At 42.0% G+C, this 17,750-nt stretch overlaps 1 long non-coding RNA gene across 3 annotated transcripts; it reads left to right on the top strand.

Moving 5' to 3' along the window:
• The first annotated feature begins 3,895 nt into the window (after nucleotides 1-3,895).
• On the top strand, nucleotides 3,896-17,531 carry LOC112945559. 3 transcript variants are annotated; one of them, XR_003249035.1, is made up of 6 exons: nucleotides 3,896-3,954; nucleotides 4,953-5,053; nucleotides 9,146-9,242; nucleotides 10,069-10,640; nucleotides 11,199-11,702; nucleotides 16,350-17,531. It is a non-coding gene; the product is annotated as an uncharacterized LOC112945559 (long non-coding RNA). The 3 variants fall into 3 exon arrangements; XR_003249034.1 differs by having other exon boundaries at nucleotides 10,069-10,748; XR_003249036.1 differs by lacking the exon at nucleotides 4,953-5,053 and having other exon boundaries at nucleotides 10,069-10,748.
• The last annotated feature ends 219 nt before the right edge of the window (nucleotides 17,532-17,750 follow it).

The following is a 17,750-nucleotide window of genomic DNA, read 5'->3' as shown; positions in this document are numbered from 1 at the left end:
AACTGCTGTAAATATCACATCAAGTCTATTGTAGGTAGACCTTATGAAGAAGACTGTAATGTTCCTTTTTTTACTGGTCTCTTTGTCCTTTGTTTCATGTGCTGCTGCTGGATGTCCAGTGTTCAGAACAGATAGAAAATCTGCCCCGGACTTTGCTACTCGTGCTACTGAGGCTGAGCACAAGGTGTTCAGGAAATTGCCTTCTGCTTATGCCACCAGACCACGGGAGATAGGTAGGCATTGCAGATAAGGAAAACAGAAAGAGGGCAACCACTAGACTGCTTGTGTTGTTACTGAGAGATCAAAGCCACAAATGTCCCATTATACCCACTACTTTCTCACAAAAACAGATATCGAAGAGTTCTGCTTTCCTGATGGACTTGTGGATGAGGAGTTTGATTTTTGTCATCAAGAGAGGAAACGGAATGGGTGACACATTTTGATGGGTGACACATTTTGGTCTCTACCCAGAATGATACAGAGGCGTAATTGTATACCCTTGAAGTTAAACACCAAGCATAGAAAAGAGAGAGTAAGAACAACATTACCCCTCTTCCCTAATTACAAGAGCATTTGCCCTCTTCCCTAATTACAAGAGCATTGCTATTCAAGGCAAGCATACATCAGACAAGGTGCAAGCTCTTTTTGAGCAAAAGAATTAGTAGGGACAACTAATATAATACCCAGGGCTGTAGCTAAGCATCTGCATCCTGGAGCACTAAACAAAGACATGGTTCAACATGTGCTGCATAAAGTAGACATGTGAAATAACTCRCATGAAATAACTCTGTGGCAATAAACTTGATCAAAATAGAAAAGGGCATTACAGTAAACCAATCAGAAAAGAGKGATGGAACAGTTTCTCCACCACGTTAGCTCCAGGGAAAGGAAGAGTGCTCTCTAAATGAGTTACAGCTGCGTGCAATACTGTTGTCCATTATATGTTTTGACTACCTTGTAATTGCAATCCAAAGAAAGTGCTGCCTTTTCAAAGGAGCAAGGGCAGTGATTCCCAGGGCATCCCAATAATATCACTTTATTTCTAGTCAACCACCCTAGGGAAGCTGCAGTGGCTGAAGAAATTGTCATATACTCACCCTACCCACAGCCAAAGGGAGCTGCTGACCTAAAATACCTGGAGATTAAAAGGAAGAATGYTCTGCCTAACTGTGGCTGCGGGAGAAATGGCAGAATGTATAACCCAAGCTAGACTACCTTCCCTGAGACAGTGTAGGGTGGTGGATTGGAGTCGAAATGAAGAATTAAAGTAGGTTACAGAGGAATAACAGCATGATGTGAAGTCCTTGGTCTTGGTCAGATTCTCTTTTTGCCACTCCCATTGTAATTGGAAAGTACTAGACAGGCTTTATTATTTGGCTACCTAAAATAKAGGTAGCTCCAGCTTTTTGAAGCTCCCCTGAATTAGTTGTAATATGCATGAGGCAGAACAATTAAGCAAGCTGCTTCTCGTGCGTTTAAATGGCTTGCTTGAAAATTGGGTTTGGTTTGGGGCTCATGGCCATCTGCCTTCAGAGAAGAAGCACTTGAAAGCAATGCAATTTTGTTTCTGAAAGCTGCATGGACCAAGGGGCATGACTGCTCACTAAGTGAGACCCAGTGCTGTGAGTGCATGAACTCTGTTGCAGATGTGCAATCTGGAAACTATATGGGAGTATCAGATGCTGCTAGGTAGCTTCTTCCCTTTCAGGGAAAAGATGTCCTTCAAGGAGAATACTTTATTGCCTACTGTTCTCTTTCCCTTGTCTTTTAACTTCCCTGCATCCAGCTCTGGCTTGTTGCGGGGAGAGAACACCACAGACACTGGAAGGGCACAAGAGGAATGGGTGTCTCAGATCTAGATCTCCTCTCCTTCTTTCAYATATGCCTTTTCTAGTTCCTTTCTGATGTTTGCTTTGATGCCGAGTACCCTGTATCACTCCAGCGTGCCTCTGCAAAGGTTATTTGCCCTGGAGACTTGAAGGAAACGCCTCTGCAGTACTCGGAGCATCCTTAACCTCGGCAAAGCTAAGCCAACTGGAGTCACCAGCCAACTTGGGCCCAGCTGTACATTTATTTTGGCTGCAAGGGTCAAAAGCAAAAAATTTAATTTGGCTGTGCAGTAAAGTAGACGATGCTGCCAGTCTCTCTTTAATCTCATAACTTATGTTTGTTACCTATTCTGCCAGTGAAGTTGCCAATGAAGCATACAGATGATTTTATAGTGTATGATCTATTTCTTCATAAGAATGAAATATGTTAAACTCTGCGTGCCAGCTTTATGACAGTCCTTCACAATTGTCCTTGTCATAAACTGAGATTTTTTGGATGTAATTAGACTTCAAGAATGATTAATGCACACTTTGCATGCGGTTGAATTTACTGTTAACAGGTTAAGTTCAGGTGAGAAGGTTGTCCCCTCTTGGTTAGATACCCCAAATGTAGATCTGTCTTTGGCTTTGCATACGTATTTTTGAGGGTGAGAAGAAAAGCAGTATTTTACATAAGGTAAATATAATTATGTAGAAGAGGAAAAAAAATAGAATTTACCTTCTCCAGCAAGGAAGACTTGTTYGAAGGATGCAGAGAATGTAATGTGCTATTCAGCAGTAAGTTACCTAGATTACATCTAATCTAGAAAGTGAGGAGGAAGAAAATTCAGCACACTTCTCAGTGCAATAACAGCAACTTTACACGTTCATCAAAGAACTCAAATAGACTTCCCAAACAGAAAGACTTCTGGTGAGCCTCTGACATGGGAACTGTATGAACTGGGGAGAATCAATCAACATGGTCCAGTGGGAGGCTGATATTACATAAAAGCTTGCACAGAGTAAGTGTATACATTTCCACAAGGACTTGTCCTTGGGGACAAATTTACTGCTTTGAACAGAGGATTCTCTGTGTTCCCTAAACGGTGTTTATGAGTGAAAAAGAGGCAGAAAAGAATCTTGAAGATCAAAATGTGTTTTCAGTATTTTCAAATTGAGAGAGTTCAGCCATTTGATTCAAAACACAATTTCAGAAAAGAGATTAAAAGGTTGCCCAGAAAAGAAACAAAATATTTCTTTCTGAGACACATCTTAATGCAGGAATTTTTTTCTTTTTTTTTTTATATGGAGGAAAACACTGAAAATAGACATTAAAATAAAGACTCCATTTTTTTTTTTACAAAGTTAGCTTAGTTAGTGCTTACACGAAGTTACTTTTTGAATAGAGAACAGATCCCACAAGAGGAAGAAGATCAACTGGCAAAATCTGTTGCAAATATTATTGGGTGTGATATCTGCAAAGAAGTAACCACCATTTTAAGGATATGTCAACAGAAGCATTTTTTTCCTGAGGAAATGTATGTCCTGTTTTCCAATAGGTATGCAGTCTTCCTGCTCACAGCAAGGAAGAAAGCTCAGATATAAACAAAATCCATTTACTCAACAACAGTATATGTAAGTTGCCAATTAAACCCTGTCTAGGCAGCAAAATTCAGCCTAGCATTATCTGCTTTTCTTCTAGCTTTCTTGGAGGTGTTCCTAATGATGTGCTTGTTTATCGCCTAGAATAACGTTGGTGGGTGCAAGATACGATGAGAACAAATTTCACGCTGGTTAATTAGCTGTGGGGCTTAACCAGCCCTTCCTTGTGACACCTGAAGAAAGGCTCAGGCTCTCAGGAGGGACCCACAGGTCAGGGCTCCTGGCAGCCAGGCTGGGAGGCTCAAGTGGTATTTACCTTCTTCCTGCAAAGGAGCTGAAGTTTGAGGAAAACTGCTGTTTATCAAGGTCTTCCCACAGAGAAGGAGACCTGATAATTTGCCAGCAGCTGAGCCCAGCAGGTGTGTGTAAGAGTTTGCTGCTTTATTTGCCTTGGAATGCAGAGCCCCTCCAAGTGCTCAAACTTCTGTGGGTCGTGGCCAGATGGCTGGGTTGCTCCTCTGGGAAAACGTCTGAGGCTCTGAAGGTTTGCTCTAGGTCTGGATTAAATGTGCAGCCTTGCCAAGGACAGATGGGAGGGAGGAAATTGTGGCTAGATAATACCTAAGAAGAGGTAATAGCAAGGGCCTGTCTCACCATATTGGTCTTGTTCAAAAATGCCATTTTGTTCTGATTATTTTTTTTTAAGAAACTTGAGTAGCTTTTCAGTGTGCTACTGTATGTCAAGATGATTTCCTTGAAGCATTATGCTTCCCAAAGTATAATCCATTTAACAGAAGGAGTTGGAAGTTGAAAGTCTGGCAGATGGCAGACCAATACCTTATTAAGCTAAATGAGAAGCATGGGGGAGATTGATACAATTGTAGGAAAACAATTATTCAGCAATCAAAAAGCAAGACTCTGTTTCTACTTATGRAATTTCCCAAAACAGAGAACACTTGAAAACACTTTTAATATTAAGTTGTAAGTATTGCAAGCATAATTATTTTGTCAGCGATACTGTCAGCATTACTTTTCCATTTCTGTTTCTGCTCTCAAAACTGCCCAACTCATTGCAAAAAAGAAGACTTGGAATAGATCTAGATGCAATGTTCGTATTTCAATATCTGTGCTTGTCTGGATGGTTTAGTCAGGAATAGCTGGTGGAACTCAGCTTTGTTATGAAGTTTCCACCACTTGTGAAATATTCAGCACAGCAGGACACAGTTAGAAAGACTGTGGTGATACAGCAACTCTGAAAATTTGCATAGCTTCTCTTCCTTGTAGTAAAGGAATTTAATTTAATTAAACTTGAGCATAATCAACCTTGTACATGAAAAGTCAACTCAATGCCCTGAGAACACCCAGGTCACTTTTCAATTGCCAAATTTCTTTAGGATGTGATCTGTTTCTGGTCTCTCTGTGTGGCTTTGACTCAGGAGAGCAAAGCACTCAAGACTTGTTCCATAGCTGGTGCTATAGGTTGATGTTTTTCCTCCATTCAAAGTTTGCACATGGTCCAAGAGAAAAATTCCTTGCCCTCAGCAGTTCTGAACCTGTGGCCCGGAAACACTGAAGACTGCTATGAAGGAGATGGGAAGTGAACAAGCGTGTTCAGGGTGCACCTCGGGGAAGTCCGGTTGCAGGTAACTAGCTCCAGGTCTGCATGTTCTCCAGAAGCTGCCGGCAGCGCGGCCCGACTTGCCGTCACCGAGGGGTGAGCTGTGAAGACAGTTGTACAAACATTTAGCTCGAAGCAGCTCTACAAATAGAGTAGCATTCCTGAATACCCCCGTGACTGCGTAATATTGGATGAGGAGATGGAAAAAAAAAAAAATCTGATTCAGAAGTCATGCTGTTTCCTTAGGCAGTAAGTTGTTTAGGTGACATTTCCTGGGTTTAGAGTTTTGCAGAGTAAATGACCATCAGCAGTTTGGCTGCGGGTGTTCAGAGGAATTGTTTGATATTCCTGAAAACATTTGGCACTGGCTACAGAGGCGGAGCCCCGTGGTGGGGTGCTCACTGCATGCAGGTAGCAYGGGGATGAGGATTAGGCCGTACGCTTTGCTACATGTCCCAACTGGGAGAATATCAAGGGTCAGGAGAAGTTTAAAATGAAAGAAAATAATGGTAAGAGAAGAAGTGAACAATTAGCTACAGAGAGTTTTTGATCTTTGACAAAGTTCCTGCTTATTCCATATGAGGATGTGAGGGGCATGTTTTGATCTATGTGTGTGCCCCATGTTTGGAGTAGGGCCTTGGCCTGTGATGGTGGTATGCAAAAGGAAGAGAAATGACTTGGCTCTAGGCTTTGTGGTTTTTTTTTTTTTTTTTTTTAAACAATTCATCATATAAATGAGTCTGTCCACCATCACTTGAAGGAAGAACCTGTTATAGATATTCTTGAAGGAAGAACGTGTTATAGGCTGTTATATGGTTACCCAAAGACAGATTTCAATACCATAGCATCAGACAAGTGGTAGTTACTTTGCTCAAAATACTCTGGATGCACAGTCTGGGTTTTTTCTCCATTAATACAGTGTATATGTGGGGTGTTTTTTTCTTTTTTTTTCTTTTTTCTTTTTTTTTTTTACAGCTCATTATTAGCAATCTCTGCAACAGGTTAGGTTCTCAATGCCATTGGGATCAGCAGCCCCCCCCAAGCTCAGGAGTTCCTTTAAAACAAGCTGGCTGAGTGCATAGTGAAGAAAGATTAGAGAAATATTGCTCTGATTATCTCCTATTGCATCTTCTCCATATTCCTCTCCAGGCATTTCTACGTATGACCTTCTGTTCTTCAGCACATCAGTCCTGCTGCTGGTGTTCAGCTTTACACTTCTGTCTTGTGTAATACAAAGGCAGAAAATGTAAGAATTGGATAACGGGCTGAAATGCTCTCAGAAATCTGGATATAGGGAACAAAAGTATGAGGGATAGAGTGTGGAAATGGAATTAAATGACATTCTACCCATCACTTCACAAAAAGAAAGCCAAGTGTGCCAATCTGAAACAGGCTGGTGACCCCCCACACCAAGTTGCACTCACTTAACTAAAGTGAATTTTGGGAGGCTGAGGTGGAATTTTTGTGAGCTGCAGGCAGGCATCCCAGTTGGATGCAGAGACTGAACACTTGTGCCTAACTGTAGGTGCCCAGATTCCGCCCCTCTCCCCCTTTCTTTTTCTTGGCTTTTCAAAACTGGTTTAAAATAGCATCTATAATGAATCTTAATGGGTTAATTCAGCTTATACATACAGATGAGCTTGAATCAAACCTTGGAGTCAAACATCTGTGAGCTTCGGGGAACTCCAGGTTCATGCTTGCAGCTGAAACTCATCTTGGTTTTTAAACACATTTTTGTGACAAATGCCAAAATTCCCACGAGCCATTTCTTTAGCCAGCCCCTTCCCCCAGTCAAACCAGAATATCTCTGTGGCTTCACTGCAGAGTTTTTTTCGCTTGACTCTCTGTGCAGCAGCTTAGTGGCTTTTATTAAGCTCCCTCTCACTGTAACCTGAGATAATTCTATTCTTATCTGCCTCTCCTACTTGAATTGCAAAAGGTAATTAGTGCCTCATTGAGTTGTTTGTCTTTCCTTTTTCCTTCCCCTGGCTTCAGCTAACTGCACCAAATTTTGCCTTGATATGAATTACAGATGGGTATCTGATCTAAATACTTGGCTAATTAGTTTCTGGCCTGGTAACCTTGTTTTATAGCACATTTTGTAATGGAACCTTATGGAACAGCCCGGTATAGGTTAATGTGAGGGGCCAGGTGTGCGTGTCTGTTTAATCATCTTAAATATCCGTTTGGTATCTGTAACATGTTTGTCCTTTGTTTAATATGCAACAGAGAAGATGAATAAGATAAAAAAAAAAAAAAATAAAAGAGTAAGTATGACTAGAAGAAGGCTGTAACCAACATATAAGCAAGCGTGTCCCTTACAAATAGCCTATAAAAGGGGAGAGGAAGTTAAAAAGAAAACAAAGAAACTTTCCAAGCTAATCAGATCTTCAGGTTAAATTTAATTTTTCAAATGGAGCCTTCTATTTATGCATACATAGGCATGTTTACATATGTATGGCATACATACAGGTCTTTATAGGTGTATATGATTCCAAGAAAACCTTATGGGAAGTCTGCGTATTGGGTATCAATAGATGCAGCAGTTAAACTACATGTTCATTAGCTCAGTCCATGTGCCTGAGGCAGTGCCTGTGTTAAACTATTCCCATGTCACCACTGCAAGGCAGAATCTGCTAATCCACTAGAATCCAGTAGCTAGGAGCAGGTGATGCTGCAGTTCTCTCATAATCATCTGTCTCCGTAATATGAAAGACACAGCAGATCCTGCCCAGCATTAGCTGATAGATGGATTGGCCTACTGATTTGTATGGAAAGTCATAGCTACAGAGGGACGCATACAAGCTGCATCCCCTGCTTTTCATTCTATCTTGTTTTCCTCCTAGGTTGCCATTTGTTTTACTCTTTATATGGGTTTCCAGCTTCTCTCTACATGTATTACAGATTGATGATAGCCTTCATTATCCACCTTCCTACGYTGCATTTTGCAATACACTTGCCTTCACAGCCAGCTTGTGATGTAAGGAGGTGCTTACATTCCCTTTCCTCAAGAACAGGGAGATGCAGCACATTGGCTAGGGTCCTAAGGAAGGTCTGTGGCATTGGTGAGAAATGAATGTAAGGCTCCCAAACTTCAGGATAGCATCTCAAAAACAGGACAGTTTTCCTCTTGTGTCCTCCTCTTGTCCTATTGCTCCTATTCATTGTTATTGTCATTGTTGGCCTCTCTTAGTTATTTACACTCCAATTTGATCAGATTTTTTTTTTTTTTATTGTTTACGCCTTCCTCCTTTCCCATTTTTATTACTCTCTTCTTTCTTTACCCATTTCCAGTGTTTATTACTCGGTTGAAATATGGCCTCAGCTGGACAATATATTTGGAGCACGCGCTGAGTGGCACTCTTGAGAGAGACTGCCTGCTAAAGGGCTCCAGCGAGACCTGTGTSTCTGTATTGGGCTGGATGGACTAAGAGTCTACTAAATTCAGACAGAAGAGATAATAAAATCTTGATTGTGGAATGCACAGCCAATCCATGGATTTTTCCTAAAAACATAGTTCTGTCAATTCAATTTAATGGTGATGTTTCTTCTTCCTCCTCTTTCCCTTATACCAGGGTCAACTAAAAGTAAAAGTTTTGGACTTTCTTGGCTTCCTAAGTCTTCTATTTAGCTTCTTCAGTTAGGAACAACAGTTGCTGTCAGCAGATATCTCAGTAAATACTAGTTAAGGTTAATCTTGATCATGGAAGTCAGTTATTTCATTCTGTTTTCAAGTTTTTGAAAGAAATGTGCGTGTTTTATGATCCTCTTTTTGTTTTGCGATTTCTTGCCATCCTTATTGCCTGTTTTGGCTCATCTTATGTATCATCAGTCATGCTTGCAGAATGACATATGATGGCTGTGAAAGTGCAGGGCATTTTTTTTTCCAAGCATGCATTTTTGGATTTCACTTCAAACTTCTTAATGCTTCAAAGAAAATATTATTCAYATACTGTGATTCTTGGCACTTTTTGAGCATACTGTTGGTGCTAAAGAAGTGACTTTCCTTCCACATGGCATGTAGAGTTTTGAGGGCCAGAGTCTGTTTCCTCTGATGATATGTCAGATCAATGAAAATATGGTGAGAGTAAATAACTCTGTAGTTTCTCTGGATTAGGTGCTGAATGACTGAGATGAGAAACCAGCTCATCGTGTCTGCTTCGTCTAACAAAAGATTCYAGTAGCCCTGACATGAGAAAATGGAAAGCCAGCAGGTAAGAAGTGGCGGTGTTGAGATCCCTGGCATAAGCCTGCTATTTTTATGAAGGTTTTGCTTCCTATCCATTTCTTGCTAGATTTTTAAATTGTTTAACATACAGCAAGTCTCATTATCTTTAATAGGAGTTGTTGGGAACTGAATATTTTTGAAAATCTGCCCATACATGCTTAATGAATATGCTCAAGGGAAATCAAACATTTGGGAYTTCTGTTGAAATTCCTCATTGAACCCTAACAACTCCCTTTTTTCTTTTAAGCAGGAAGAATAGTTACTTCATACAGAAAATATGTTTTCCATGTGCCTTGTTCTTTTTCCTCTCAATCCCTTTCTCAGTTGCTATGTGAGCATACTTTCACTATATTTTCAACCTATTTTGACTGTTTTAYTGCCCATGAGCCAATGTTAGAGTAAGGAAACTCTATGTTTTTTCCATGCCAAATCCTTACCTGGTGTACCACTGGTGTACCTCATTCAAGCTGCCACAGTTTTGGAGTCCAAGATAGATTTCCATAAGTACCTGTTTAACAGTGCAGGAAAGTACCTAAGTTTAGATGCATGCTCCACTATTACATAACTGACAACTTTACATAGTGGGTATTTTTTCTGCATCTAGCATAGCTTGTTCTTTTTTTCCTGATCATGCCAATAGGCATCTCGAGTTAAATATCATATGTGTCGTGCCACTTCAAGCAAAGTTTGTATTTTAACTCATTAGGATTCATCATGATGCATGCCATGATTTTCCCTCCTTCTGTTYAAATTACTGTGAGGAAAGGAAAAGAAGGGCATCTTTTTCCCTTGTAACTTTTGTGATTTTTCAGACCTGATGTCTAGGTAAGCAAAGCAGCAGCTGAAAGACTTCTTCTATTCTGAGATCTTCAATGTTGTAACTGCTACTGTCCTCAGCAGAAAATACCAACCATTCTCCTATACAGAAAAGTTTTGATATATGGGGCAAGACTGCCAGTGGCCACTGAGTTTGTGAAAGTATAAAACAGGAAAAAAGTCTGCTGGATGCTCAATAGGATGCCCAGTTCAGTGCTGTTGGACAACACCAAGAATAAGCAGCTGCTCCTGTCCCCTTGGGTCTCCTCTCGAAGCTGGTCTGAGCTTCTGCACTGCTGGTCTCTGTACTGTGATCACTGCAGTGTGATCACTGCAGTCATCTTCCTTGGACTTAGTCAAAGTCATCGGGAGCATCCAGCGAGCTAAATGCCTCTCCCAGCTCCGTGTGTGAATCTCTGTCTCTGTGTACCTGTGGGCAGCACCTTGCTTCAGCCTTACCTGGTGTAACAGTGATCTCAGTGGAAGGCATGAGTCGCKTCCAGAATTCATGAATCACTGAGCCTGATCCAAAGGATGAAATAACAGCGTTCTGGATGAATTACGAAATGTAACAGAACACTATAATTTCATTATTTTTAAATCCATCTGTAGGTTATTACAACAGGGTACAGTTCTAAATGTGTTCTAGGAAGTGGCTTTTGGTTCTACAGAAAAAGTAAGTCCAATTTTCTGTAAAATTCTGCAGACCTCTTATCTCTGCAAAGCCCYAACTTCTTGGGGGTTATTTGCTACTTCCTGCAGGAGTCTTTCACAAGGAAGAATCGTACAAAAGTGTTGAATTTGTATTCCTTCAAACTTAACTTTCAACTGAGTTCCTCCTTCTTGCTCATTGGTTTATGTGATCTGAAGTCACTGGGAGAGCTTAATTTTAAGTGTAGGGCCTTGATTTTTGGCTTTGGATTCTTGTAACTATTTCTGATGAAGAAACTTGAACCATTTGACATTTAGCCTCTGAATGTGGCCCACCATCTTTGCAAATAAAAAGCCCCTCCAAATGCTAAGCCCAGCACATGGATTCCTGGTTTGTTTTCTAATTGAAGCTCTTCTTGAAAGATGATAAAAACAGACTGAAATAACAAAGCTCCTTCTCTTGTTTTACTTGCAGATCTGAGAACCAGCTAAGCAAATGTCAGCCTGATTTAATTCAAAAAGAAAAATAACCTTCTATCTTATGTGCCAAACTTCAAATAACACCGAACCCCTGAAATTGCTGGTAGCTTCTTTAACTGCTTAGAGGAAGGGCAGTGGGGAAACTGGAACAGTTACTGTAATTCAATGATGCAGGGAGCAGCTCTGCTTTATTACTAATGAGTGATGAAATTAGATCTCTCAGCCTAGGAAGTTGGTTATATCATGTTCCTCTCCTCAGACAAAAGGAAAGTGTGGGAGACACTGTTGGTTCTCCTGCGTCCTGGTTCTCCCGCCTCATGGACCTCTTCATTTCGGCCGTGCCAAGTGCGGTGGGATGTCGGGTTTCTGTTTCAKCAGATGAGTGGAAATGACGCCCCAAGGAAACAGTGCCAGAAGTGTGATGGGGAAAACATAATAATAAAAAGGACCTTTCTTGATAGTACTTTTCAACTGCTGTCATGCCAGCCATTTATAAAAGGTAAGAGTATAGCCTTGCTCTTCTCGTTTGCAGTTCTTGCCCGAGAATAATCTTTTTCAGGGAAAAATGAGTGAAACGTTTTCCATGAGAGCAAACAGAGACAAGCAATGAGCTATTGGCAGTGTGTGTGGATGTGCATGTGTGGGGAGAGCACACTCTGAGAGCTCAGTTTCCCCAGTTACTTACTACATGTCTCCAGGTTGCCTAACTGTACTCAGAGAGGTTATCAGCTCTGACAAAACAGTCATCAGGGGCACTGAACATTTTGTTTTTCAATCAGATCTCCCAATGGCAAAATTTATTAATGTTTATTAACGGAAGAAAGTCAAAGCAAGGAAAGAAAATCAATCTGCAAGCTAACAAGGAATAAAAATGACTGCTAGTTCTTAAAAGCTATTAACTATTTATCATAAATATCTAACAGTCCCTCTCCCTAATTCAGAATGGCCTCTGCRATAAATGTAGTGTCCAGAAAAGACTCAAAGATAATACTAAAAATAAAGACTATTTTCTTCCAGCTGCTAAGAAATATAGTCTAGAAAAGTAGATTATGTATCTAGGAATATTTTAGTGACACAGATATATATTTTAGCTGTCCATGTCTAGCTTTGCTGCTAGACATGTAAGAGAAAGAGATAAGACTTATCTTTCGAATATGTTTTACTGGAAAATCTGCTCTGATGTGGGTTAGACTGCAGTTGTTGCTTGAGTTGAACTGCAGCTAAGTGTGTACGTGTGTGTCCAAATGGTTGTCCCTGCCAGTGCTGGACTTGGCCTCCTGAGACTATTTTGATGTAGGAAGGACTTGAGAACTGCCACATTTTCTGTCRCTCTTCTGTTGGTATCAATGGTTATCAAGCAATTCAAACAGCACTTTCTGACCTGAGATTCTGCTCCTAAGTGTCATGGTAGATTTATGGTTTTCTACATGCCATACCAAAAGGTTATATCCAGGGCACAATGTTCACTTGTAATCACCCAGAAATACAGGCGCTGGGATTTCTTCACAGCTGCAATAACATTGCTTTTAAGATGTAATGTGTGGGACCACTCATCTAAGCTCCATAGATCATAGATAGTCTGTGGAACAGGATGCTAGATCAGATCCCTAATCTTGTCCTTTAGGTCTGAGTGTGTGCAAACTTTGGGAAACCTCCCCGTGGGGCAGGCTGGGGGTGTGTGTCCGTGGAAAATAAGCCTCAGATCACTTGGTCCTCCTTGCCTAGATCCTATCACCTTCATTCCTAAAGCCCTCTGGGGAATTGTTTGTTGCTGGGTYTCAATCCTGTTCTTTTCACTGTCTGAAACTTCTTATCCACCGACTTGTGGCAATTCCCTGCCATCCCTCATGCAATACCAGTAAAAATAACTTCATAAGAATCTCACTTCACTTAATAGGATGTCAATTCTGTTTGATGTACAGGTGATCCTAAATAGGAGGAGAAGGGAAAAACAACAAAAAAGAGAAATATGATTTAATAGGTTTCCTTCTATGCTTGATGTACAAGTTATCCTAAATAGGAAGAGAAGAGGGAAAAAAAAACAAAAAAAAGAGAGAGAAATCTGATTTAATAGGTTTCCTTCTCTCTCAGTTTTTAAACAAATAGCAGTTTCTTTATTATGGGAAAAAATCATAGGGAACAGAAATTGCAGTTTTCCATTGTGTCCAAAAGCATTTTGCACAGCTTGTGAAGAAGTGACATGAGATAACAGAAACTGAGTACCAAAGCCAATGAAAATGTCTGAATTTGTTTAAACTTCCCATACCGGAAGGTCACACGTAAGACAAACACTTGCTGACCCACTAGGTCACTGCACAGGATTCCATTCTGCAAATTTAGCTTTAAAAACCTTCTGACTTATGTGACTGTTGTTAAAATTACATGCTAAGAGTTAAGCTGGACCTTCAGCTCCTAAGTGTTGCTTAATTGGATTTCCTGAATCCCGTGCTAGCCAAAATATTTCTGATGGTAGAGAAAACATGACTTTTTGCATCTGAAAATGGAGGCAGAACTCTAGACCGGATGCACTGAGACCTCTTCCAGGTATGCTGCTCGGAGCAAAATGTCATCTCGCATATGGAAGTGTCTGAAACTCAGAACACGGCTAAGCACGACAGTAGGAAACAGCGAATTAGGATTCCAGACGTTGAAGTGGGGAAAGAAACCGTCTTTATCTTCCTTCACAATTCTAAGTTAATGCTGTTTTGGGACAAGTTCTGACAGTTGGGCTGTCTGGATTTGGAATTTTGGAAGGTTTCTGCTCCCCTCACGATTCCTCCCCTCCTCCTCTATTCATCCCCACTCTCCTCTCGATGCTGTTTGGTTTCCCCAGGCTGSCCAGCCAAGTCCCCTGAGACATCTGTCAAATAATCTCTGCTGTCAGCCCTTTGCCTAGCAGGAGTGAACCCATCATAATCTCAACACCAYGAGCGTGCAGCGTGGATCCAAACTCTGTGGTTCTGGCTTCTTTCTAATGAATATGACAGCTGATTACTTTGGAACATGTGGGTAAAATTACCAATCTTTGTTTGTTTAGCAGCTAAAATATTTAACAGCTTGGAGAATGAAGACAATGCCAACTACATCTGCTTGTTTTAGCTATGTAGAAGGTATATAGTTTCCAGGATAAGCATAGGCATGTATATGTGGAAAATATGTTCTAAACCTCTGTTGAATAGCAACGTCCAAAAGTTAATGGAATGATGCTTTTACCTCAGTCAGTTCTAATCAAAACCATTCAAAGTACCCAAAAGAAACACAGTCTAATTCTCTTCTACCTGGATGTTGGCAGGCTGCTTTGTGCTATCCTGGATTCCTCTGCAAATGGCTTTTGAATCTGGGAAGCAGCGTGTGTTTGAGTAGTGTCTGGATCATGAATGGCAGCACATGGTCGGCTGCATGTGTCAGAGCAAAGCTGAAGGGATGAGGAATCTTGCCCCAGACATGTGGGGAGATGTTTTTGTTTACGTTTACCAGAGAGAGGGAGGAAACGCTGAGGTTCTGTTCGGCTGCTGCCCCAGTTTTGAAAGGGAGCCATTCTTTGAAAGATGAAAAACAAACGTCAATGAAGTCGAAAGGAATTAGATCATCTTGGCGGGGTGGGAGCGAGGTTTACAGTGCAGATCCACRTCTGCTCGGTGGGCTCCAGGGAAGAGAAATTGAACACGGTTCCTAGTGCAGCATCCCACTGCGCAGACACGAAGACTGGATCAACCCCGTAGTCTCGCTCAGGGCCCAGGTGGATGCTCTATCCACCTGGGATGCATAGCAACGGGTGTGTGCTTGGGAGCAGGACTCTCTAGGCTARTAGTGAATTAATCCTCAGGTAGATTCCAGCAGTTTCATTTTCTCTCTCCATTGAACCTCGCTCCATGTTGGCTTTTCCTTCCTGTTGCTTCCACGGTAGCCAAGTTGCGTGAACGGCTTTGTGACTAAGCTAAGAAAATCCTTTCTTAGGAAGGCATGTGTGATTATCTCTGCCTTGGGGATATTGCCTCAGTCACTTTTTGGAAGGAGTGAAGAAATTGGGCCAGACTGGAATTTCCAAATGTTTATTGAATGAATAGTCATTGCCAGCAAGATTACTGGGGACAAACATGACTGTGTCAGGGAGCAGCTGAAGGACCTAAAGGTTAGATTCACGCTGCCTGTAGAGGGATGAACTCAGAACAATTAGATAGCACGGTGACTTTCAACAGGCTCTTGTGCAAAACAAACCACTTACCACCACAGGGCTTCCTAGAGCAGTGGTAGTCAGCTTCCCTGCACAGTCATAGTCAGCTCTGAGGGGACTCTGGCTCCTTTCCCCTGTGGAAGGTGACTACATGACACTCTTGCCTCAAAACAAGGCTGCTTCTCTTGCCAAGGACCCTCAGCTGTGTGTCGTGGCTGTGAGGATGATAGGAAAAGTCTAATGCTCTTGACCCAGAGAACAAAATCCTCATTTGCCATGAGACAGCCCAGCTATAGGAGACTCACAGATAGGGATTAAATGGGAAGCATCATTGGAGTCCCTTTTCCAATGGTTTAAGACTTTTCTCCTAGAAGAGCTGTTTTGAAGTTACCGTTCCCAGTGCTTTATCTGTGGCCAAGAATTAATGTGTGTGTAAAGTTGCAGCAAATACATTCTGATCTTTCCCAGAAGCAGCAGTGTGAAAGGTCTGTGATAGGGAATAAGCCTTGTTGTGTCTGGTCTGGCCACTCGGCTGTACATCTTGGATCAGAGAAAAATGGTTCCAAAATAACATTTAATCTTCATGATCCCAAACTTCTGGAAAACTTAAACTCCTTCTGTTRCAGCAGATTTCCATCCTGCTCTGGGATAGAGTCGTCCCTACTCTTGCATGTCTAAAGCCCTTGTCATTTRACACAGTTTTGGATATAAAACGAAGCAAAATAGAGTTGGTGGCATGGTGCCTGTTACAATTTGATATGCAGATGGTAGCTTTGAATTCCATTGCTTCTGAGAGTACTGAGAAACTTGATAATATCATTTCATTCTTGTAATGCCTGATGTCATGGACATTCTACGTTAGTGCATTCTAAAAGAATAAGGAGGAAAAAGAAAGCTTGATGCACAGTAGGTTGCTGCACGTGACTGCATTAAGGCCTTAAACCCCAACAAATTATTTCTTGGTCTTCTGAGGTCGCAGACAACTCCTGGATGGTGATGCTTTGGTTCCCTCCCGCGCAGATTGGAACCAAACCTGGCGGTGACCAGGACTGACTCCAGGGAACCCAGCTTGGCTTCTGTGTAGCGACTGGGAGGACTGACTGTGCRGAACCCAGCTTGGCTTCCATGTGGTGCCCAGGAGGACTGACTCCAGGGAACCTGGCTTGGCTTCCACGCGGGTGCATTGGGAACGTGTCATCTGCTGCAGGGCTGCCCCAGCGCCTCCYGCAATCCGGCTCGGAAGCGCACAGAGGGAGTGCAGGGTCGTGCGCTCCTGCCATCCCGAAATGCTGCGCTCTGGGTCCCTGGGAAGTGGCTGCTCCTGACATCCCTCTCTGGGAAAGGCTGTTGGGAGAGGGAGCACYGAGCACACTCATCCGAGGAGGCTCCTAGCATCCAAGGAGACTCCTAAGGATGAACTATGTGGGAAAGGGTCCTTAGCACCTTCATTTGAAAAGATGCAGCGCTCTTCTGCACGCAAGATGCAGGTTAACCTCCACAGTGACATTAATAACCACTTCCCTGATGCACATTATGGGCTTTACTGTGGGCTGTTAATTTTGCATAATGGCTCTGTTGGTTGATTACCACAGGCTGAACCGATTGCCCTCTAACATTTAACATTCAAGCAGCAGTAAGTACCCCGGGACTCAGCTGATGGCATTTTAGAAAGAGCCAGACAGATCACATTGACTTGTGGCTGGAGCTGGCTCTTGTCCAACGATATCTGAGGGTTTTAGATAGTGTTGCACGTCCCTCTAGCATCTCTCTGTCTGTTTGAACCTCGCTAGCACTAGCACAGTCCCTAATGGACTTTGAGAGCTCACAGAATGTTTCCTTTTTTGGGCTGAATTCTCCCTTTTAGTAAAGCTGTATAGATAGTGTCAGCATCCTAAGGCAGCCTGGGTGCATTAGCACTCACTCAGGCTCACACTGACAGCTTTTTACAAATGTAAGTCCTCTGCCAGACTAAAACCAGGTACAGCTCAAAGAACTCTTAACTTCATTGTGTAAATTTGCTCTAATTATAGCTGAACAGTATATTTTATCATCTGCTGTTACAAATTTGCTAGAAACACTTAATTCAGAAGCCCATCATCCAAAATTTAGTCAAAAAGCAATTTATTTTGAAACAAATGCTTCCAGATGCTTTCCTGAAGTGAAGCACCAGCTTTGATTAAAAACAAATAAATAGCTAACGAAACTGAATGAGTTCTGGCTTSTGGCTCGTTCCTGCTGCGACGTCTCCCCTCTCTCCCAAGCACCAGCGGAATGAGGCTGAGAGCAGAGCCGTGCCTTGGCGCTCCAGGTGCGGGAGGGCCTTGAGCAGGACAGCCAGAGGTGCAGGGATGAGCTGAGGGAGCAGCGCTGGTC

This window comes from Nothoprocta perdicaria, unplaced genomic scaffold, assembly GCF_003342845.1.
Source record: "Nothoprocta perdicaria isolate Ctin4 unplaced genomic scaffold, notPer1 scaffold_192, whole genome shotgun sequence".
In the NCBI taxonomy this organism is placed as follows: Eukaryota; Metazoa; Chordata; class Aves; order Tinamiformes; family Tinamidae; genus Nothoprocta; species Nothoprocta perdicaria.
Note: the sequence above shows the minus strand (reverse complement) of the source record. Positions and strands in the feature narration are given on the sequence as shown.